General features: G+C 36.1%; 1 protein-coding gene across 1 annotated transcript in view; it reads left to right on the top strand.

Moving 5' to 3' along the window:
- The first annotated feature begins 1,517 nt into the window (after positions 1 to 1,517).
- Positions 1,518 to 8,066, top strand: part of CELF2 (CUGBP Elav-like family member 2) — a 744,392-nt gene continuing 737,843 nt past the window's right edge. Inside the window, exon 1 of the mRNA XM_027772460.1 lies at positions 1,518 to 1,548. The gene's annotated coding sequence lies outside the window, so the exon portion shown is untranslated. The remainder of the gene's footprint in view (positions 1,549 to 8,066) is intronic.

Genomic DNA, 8,066 nt, shown 5'->3' with positions numbered 1-8,066 from the left:
ATTTTGTAATATATCTTTTCTATTAACTTTTTGAAGACACTTGGGTATTACGTTTTGCTTCTTTCAAGGGTTATTTTTAATTTCCATATTAGTCATTTTCTACATATCTTTATCAAATATTAAAGATAGCTTTGAAGACTTATTACCGGTCTAAAAGTAGATTTGATAAGTACCTATGATAGAGCAATGAAGCCACCTAGAACTGCTAACAGAGATAAAGACTTCATTTGTTTATGAGTTGGTTCCTCATGTTTTGCCATAAGTGATCTAGTGACTACAGAATAAAATATAGTCATTTTTATTTTAGTGATCTGAAAAGCTAGCAGTCACCTATATTATTAATCAGCCTCAATTATTAAGATCCTGTCTCATTATATCCCTATCCTCCCCCCTCCCAAGATGAAATAAATTACAGTCTATACCAGTGGCCAATGAACTTTTCTTAAAGGTCCAGGTAGTAAATATTTTAAGATGTGCAGCCATACCTTCCCCATGCCAGTGACTCACCTCTGCCATTGCACTGTAAAAGAAGCTGTAGGCAGTATGAAAACAAATATACATGGCTGTATTCCAATAAAACTTTATTATCAGTACTGAAATTTGACTTTTATATAAGTTCACTGCCATGAAATACTCTTGTCTTGATGTTCTTCAACCATTTAAAAAGGTAAAACCATTCTTGGCTCTCAAGTCATATAAAAACAGGTAACAACTTGGCCGATGGACTACTGTTTACCAACACTTGGGTTAGGCTAATGCATGCAAGGACTGTAGAAATGAGGTTATGTCTTCCATTTACAATAAAATATTCCTTAGTGTTCCTAATCCATAAATCCAGCACCACTGGCAATGATGAAAAGAAATTATCCAAAACATTAACTTGGAACCCAGTTTGTATTGTTTGGCTAAATTAATTAAACTGTTAACAAACAGAAAATGGATGTCAGCAAGCATTTGACTAGAACGACTCACTAATGTTGCACCTAAGTAAAACAGACTAAGATTTCCAAAGTAATCTTGACATTATGCCCCTAGGTAGAATTTTTATAGTAGAAGGATAATCATTTTCTTTCTCCTTTCCACTACCAATTCAATGTATATGGATAAAACAGGTAGCTATCAAGTATCAAAATTCCTAGGATAATAGAGACCAACTAGTAAAATCTTACTTCCACAGATGTGGTAGAAATCAGAATCAATTAATGCAATAATACCATTTTATTCTGCTGAGAACTTAGCAAGTCCCTCACAACTAAGTTTCACTTCTGCCTTCACTTTAGGTCAGTAAGCACAATGAGCAATTTGCAGGAGCAAATAACACAAACTTAATCTCACTGACTTTACTGTTACAGGTTGTTCATTTCCAGTTTTTTTCTTTTAAAAAAGAGCAGTTTTAAAAGACTATAGGTTAGCATAAAATATTTTTCTCAAATTGAAAGACTGATTGTACTTCATTATCCCTCCCTGCCCCCCACTTAGGTCTACCGAGCTGTAGAAAGGAGTGATTCGGTCTACAGAGCTGTAGAAAGGAGTGATTCAGTCAGTCAGGTAAGAACTTCCCTCTGCTGCAGAATTAAGATGGACTACTTAAAGAATGCCGGCTAAAAAGGTAGTGATGGAGATTTTCTCCTGTGGTTTTGATTTTCTAATTTTCTGCTTTTTATGCCTCCTAAGACGTGAACGTTTATGTTTGTTTTTCTTTGGATTTTTCTCTTCTGGATTATGTTTTCTATCAGGTTTGAAGCGTTGTCTCTTTGGCTCACATTTACATGAGAGCCTGTTGTTGGATATTGGCATTCCTATATGACAATTTGATTTCCCATTCCTATATTACTATTGCTTTTGATTTATTGGTAAATGTTTTACTTTATTTTTACCCCAAAAATGCCAGCTTCTTTAAAAAAAAGTGTTTTGCATTGTGCCATTAGAAAAGTATTTAGAAAATTCTATATGTGGGGAAACATTTGAGGAGGTAACAGTGAACTATCTGTCGACTCCATCACTCCTAAATTGACTAAATTGTGTAACAGAACCACAATGCCACATTCTACCCGTTTATACCACTCAGCAAGACTCTGTAAGAAGAGATCAGACTTGTTTGCTCTGATTTCAAATATCAAAATAGTATCCATATTTGAAAGGGTAATTAATTCTCTCTCTTCAATAATTTAGCATAGAGAGCTTTCCTTACTATAATATTTCATTATCTAGACGTAGTGAAGATTTATGCATCAACCATATTTCAATGCAGGTCAGAAGATACACAGAAATTAATCAGCTGTTTTCAAGTCATCATCATAGAAGGACTATTCAAGGTCCTTTGCCCCCTTTCTTAGGTTTTTAAATCTCATTGCAACTGAATATTAAGGACCTCAAATTCTGGAACATTGCTACTGACAATTTCTACTAATGATGATTTCATTCATAAAGCTTTTGGTTTTGTGAATTTTCAGGCTTGTGCTTTTCTTTTTAACCCGTTCCATTTTTCTGTTTCTTTTCAATGTTTTAATCCAATTATCAGCCCCATAAATAAGCACTTGCCACACTTACAGTAGGTGCACTGAACTGTGGGTAAAAGTGATTTCTGATTACAGACAAGCTAATTTTCAAGGGACAGGAGGAACAACATGCAGTGAACTGACTAAAAGAATAATGGAAAATACCTTGTTAGGTGACATATGGCACAGACTTAGAGCCCAGATGGAGACGAGAAAAGTTACTTAATCCTAAAATACATGTGCACTGCATCAACAGTAGTTGGGATGTGGGTCTTGTATGATCCGCTTGGTTATGAGAGGAAAAATATTGTATTGCTCAGCAATGTCCATTAACATTGTGATGAGTCTAACTGAGAGAGTGGCAAAAAGCAATTTAGACTCTTTAAAGCCGTAGAGTTGTGTCAACAGGGCCAAAGACAAAAGTCATTAAGAAAAACTATCTCCAGGACCTCTGAATTTTCAATTTCTCATTCTTTTCCCTCTTCACTGTTTCTTTTCATTTAATCCTTTCAGAATTTCCACCTTCATAGTCTCCGAGTCCCATACTCACACACATACACACACACACAAACACAAATTTGACATACTTCCTGAAATTTCAGAAATGATTACAAATGCCGTGGGAAATTATCTCTGTTATGATTTTTACATATGGCCTGGGATTTGTGCCTTGGGATGAAGGGATGAAGTACTGATGGTAGAGGATCAGGGTTGTTTTAACAGTAATCAAAATAAGCAAATATGCTAGACTGTAATAGGACTTTCACAGATTCCCTAAAAATCAGAAGGTTGTACCACAAATTGAGTGCCTTCTCCATCAATGTGAAGGCTGACTGTGATTACTTAACTGGAGACAGTCTGAAGAAAGTGAGTTTGGAAAACAGATGTCACTCTTTTTTATGGAACTATTATTTTAAGCTCTTTCCCACTATACAAGATGGCAGGCGAAAAAACTGAGAAGGAGGATACTAAGGAGAAGAAACCTGAGGCCAAGAAGGCTGATGCCAGTGGCAAGGTTATAAAAGGTGACCCGAAGGCTAAAAAGCCCAAAAAGGGAAACCCCATTGTAGTTGAAACCTGGTCCTAGTCTGGGGCATGCCATGCTACTTGTGACTGGATCTCTGGTCCTCAATTGAGTTCCACTACACAGAACACACCAGAAATTTGTCACCATCACCTTCACGAAAGTTGGTATTAGCAAAGTAAAAAAATCCAAAAATGTTTCACCAATGCTTACTTCAAGAAAAAGAAACTGCGGAAGCCCAGACACCAGGAAAGTAAGATCTTCGACACAGAGAAGGAGAAATGCAAGGTTACAGAGAAAGCGCAAGGTTGATCAGAAAGCTGTGGACTTGCAAATGTTACCAAAAATCAAGACTGTTCCTCAGCTCCAGGGCTACCTGTAATTCATATTTGCCCTTACAAATGGAGTTCATCCTCACAAATTGGTGTTCCAAATGTTTTGCCAAGAACCTAATTAAATCACTGATTTTATATATATATATATATATACACACACACACACACACACGCACACACATATATGCACACACATATACATATGTATATATACATATGTATATGTATATATGTGTGTATGTAATATTATTTTAAGTTTCTTTTCTTCTTCCATGAGAGAGAAAGAGATAAAGAGAGAGATATAGAGCTAGACACCTTCAACCAGTATCCTTGGTGCAATTCACCCCCAGCCTTAGCATGAAGTGGGGAAGTCCCTGGGATATGAGCCTAGGACCTTCTCATGTAAATCCAGTTGTATTACCATTGTGCCACTGTCTTACAGCCCCCATTCCTTTTTTTTAAAGAATTATTTATGTATTTAATTCTATTTGTTGTTATTGTTGTTATTATTTTTTAATTTGACCAGAGAGAAAGAGAAAGCGAGAGCAAGAAAGCAAGCCGCCAAGGCTGGGACTCAAACCATGGTGGGCCATGTGGGAATCCAGTGCCTTTAACCACCATGCCTCATGCAGGCCCACAGCCCCCATTCTTACCACTGTCTTACAGCCCCCATTCTTACCTGATATATATTGGTGGGGGGACAGGGCAAGAAAAGCCCTTTTCGTTGATGAAAAGTTAGCTAAAACAAAGTGGTTTTCTTTTCATTGAAAATAATGAGATCTTTGTCAATAACCCAACTCTCATCACAAGAATAGAACATCCTGTTCTGAAGTTCCTCAATCTGAGAAACAAGGTGCATAGGATCAAGAGTCTTTAGGAAAACCTTCAGACACATGGTACTCCCAGTACTGGAAGCTTTTTCATTGAGCCTTTAACCACTGAGAGTTAAGATTTCCTACGTAATGATGCATTCTCTTTGGTTCCAGCAAAGTCAACAAAGAGGAGGCTAAGCACAATGACCACTGGAGACCAAAGTATCAATTTCTTAGGAGTAATAAAGAGCTTTAAAGGGTTGTCAGGGCAAGTTAAATACAGTGGTGAGAAAACAGGTAAACTCTTCACTTGCTTTGTGCATAGTGGTTTCAATGAGCCTCTGAAAATGGGGAAATCTAGATATATATGAGGGATCTTTAAAGAATTCATGGAAAGTGAATATTTTTTAAAAAATGCATGGATTTGACAATTTTGCACCAAAGTCAACTCATGCTATAATTCCATTTTCCCATGAACTTTTTAAAGACTCCTCATCCAGATCAGCTTGAAGGTTGGCCCAGACCTTCTGTTCTCTGCCAAGGAAAACTGGACCAACATCTGCCTTCTGGTGACTTAATACAATATAGTTTAACTGCACTCAGGAATACAGCTTTACACATGTCTTTCAGTTCTTTAGGCAAACATTAAATCATAAAGCCTTCTACACTATTTAAGAGACATTTAGCTGCCAAATGATGAATAAAACGTGTGATTTAAGCACTAGAATCCAAAGTTTAATGTCATTTTTATCATTTCATTTTATTATATACAATAAAACACAGAGCCGTAACTTATAATGACAATCACATGCATTATAGCCTGTAGATTCGCTTCTAATACTGTCAGAATATATTTTAGACAGACTGTAAAGTCTATATCCACTAACACCTAGAGCTTTTGACCTTTGTCTCCAAACTTTTATATGAAGTCTCAGGGCCAAGCTCTAAAGGCTTCTCAGAAAATGGTTTCATGATTCCCACTTTTCTGAATCTATAGCCCAGGACTCCTGTTGAGAAAAAAGCTAGTTCCTTCTACAGTGTAGGTTGATATGGGTGTTAAATAGTTTCTTTCCTAAGTGGACTAGGGGCCTTTTTGTGAGCTAGGTAAAGAAGATAAATACACCTAAGGCTATTAGTAAATGAAACCTGACATATAGAAGGCGAATTATCTAGTTCAGTTTTCTACATTGATCAGATTCACTGAATAATTGTTTCACAGTACTCTTCCTTTACCTGAAGAGTCAGAGGAAAGACTCCAGTGCAGAACAGAAATGATAGGCCGAGCAGTGGATTGTCCTTTATGATTTTTTTTTTAACCCAGAGTTATCAGAGAAGTCTATGTAAACCATGGCTATTTTCGTAGGACCCTGCTGCATGATATGACAGGGAATTGGGTTGACAGTCCAACAATGTCAGGCTAGTGGCACTATTGTGAGAAGATATATTTCATTGTGAGCAAATAATATTAGATTCTTTCAATCTGTTGATACAATTGGGAGGGAGAGTGTTGTCCTTTGCTTTGCCCTCTGCTATTTGCAGATTATCTGAAGCGAGTTTGTTGTTATCACTGTGAAAGTCTAAATCAGGTAGTTTTAACAGGAAGCCTAATTGCTGAAAAAACTTTATTTTATGGGGCATTGATTTATTTCTTAACTTACCCCTCCTCTAGCAAATTCCCTGTCACACCCTTAAGGTGGGACTCCCAGTCAGATTCTGTGCCTAAGACACACTCCTGCTCCTGTACTGAGAGGACTGATCTCTGGTCTACTCTTAGCTGACTGTCTTTGGTTCTCTGAGTCTGCCCTGATTTTATACTCTCAGTTAAACCTTGTGTAGTGGTTTTCCTACCTCAATTCCCGACCTATGGTATTTGTACCATGGAACTTCAAGAAGGTCATGGAAAAGTGAAATTGAAGTATGAGTTTATGATGATGCAACATTTTTTTGAAAGCCAATTGTAGTTTTGTTTTGTTTTGTTTTGTTTTGTTTTGTTTTTTATAATACACATTTTTCATGAGCATTCTGAAGATCCTTCGTATATTCCTTGACTCTTGTTCTAGGAACCTAGAGTACTCACCTCTTGCCTATTTTAGTTCTGGTGCCCATGAAAACACCTGTATTTAAATTCTAAGCCCTTTTTCAATTTCAGTATTTCACTGAAGAATCACAGTTGCTACACTCATCAGCATGTGCAAAGAACTGATACAGTGTTTTATAATGGATGTCCATGGTCTATACCCAAAAGAACTGCCATAGAAATGCTAAAGGTTAACTTTCTTGCACCTCAGATTTGCTACTGAAATTAGCAGGGCTCACTTGAGAAATGAATTTGCTCTTTAAAAATTTATTTCCTCTGCAATTTCCCTTCCTTTAAATGGGAACCTGGGATCTCGTAAAACTGAATTAAAATTATCAAATACTATTGAACCAACCTAATGAAAATTTTAACCGAAAGTCATTGTAAATTAGGTATGTGAAATACTGAGAACACAGTCCTTTGTAAAGCAGATATTGTTCTTATGTAAACTCATGAATGGAGACTTTCTTGAATAAATTACTTCTTAATAACATCAGAGAGTCATTGGCTGGGTAAATATCTCCCTGGGGCACTTACTGAGATTCCTGAATTTAAATGTTCAATAGAACTTCATATTTGTCACCTTTACTAACGAGTTTTTCTTTATGAAATCATTATTAGCATGAAAAAGTGAAATTCTGTATCTAATTTCTAGAATTAATGCTGTTTAAAAGACCTCAAGGGGTTGAAAGTTTTCTTGCTGGGATACAACATTTACATAATTTCTATTGCCCCAGCATTTACACTCCCCAACCCACTGTCAATTTGCTACCTGAAGCAAGAGAAAGACAAATGATTAGAAGACCCAGAATGTCTTGGAACTTCTCAGAATAAACTATGGCCCTTCTCAAAGGACCAGATAGCAAAATCATTTATTCTATTATAACTTGTGGTTGAAACATATAAAGACTTTCAAATTGTTTTAACTAAGGTATGTATCCCCAGCAAATATTGCTACTGCTGCTGCTATATTTATAATATCCATGAGAAATTTTACGGCAATAGTTAAACATTCCTGAGTTGTGGAAATCTGTTACATTATAGTTGCTCTGGAGATTTTATTATTTATTTATTTATTTTTATTATTTAAGACCTTTATTAACAGGTGTTTGCAGTTTGTTGACTTTTTTGAAAAAAATCAAGTTGTAAACTTTTATTACAAATTAAAAATGAAGTTCTTAAAAATCTCAACTTGACCAGATATGAAACAATTTAAAAACCTTTAAAGGTGTATTAAGAAAAACCAGGCTTTATAGGATTTACCTGCATTCCTTTCATTTCAACATTGCAACAGATTCTAAGCAAGAACTGGAGATCCTG

This window comes from Tupaia chinensis, unplaced genomic scaffold, assembly GCF_000334495.1.
Source record: "Tupaia chinensis unplaced genomic scaffold, TupChi_1.0 Scaffold000275_1, whole genome shotgun sequence".
NCBI lineage: Eukaryota > Metazoa > Chordata > Mammalia > Scandentia > Tupaiidae > Tupaia > Tupaia belangeri.
The sequence above is the reverse complement of the archived record's forward strand: the minus strand, read 5'-3'. Positions and strand labels throughout refer to the sequence as shown.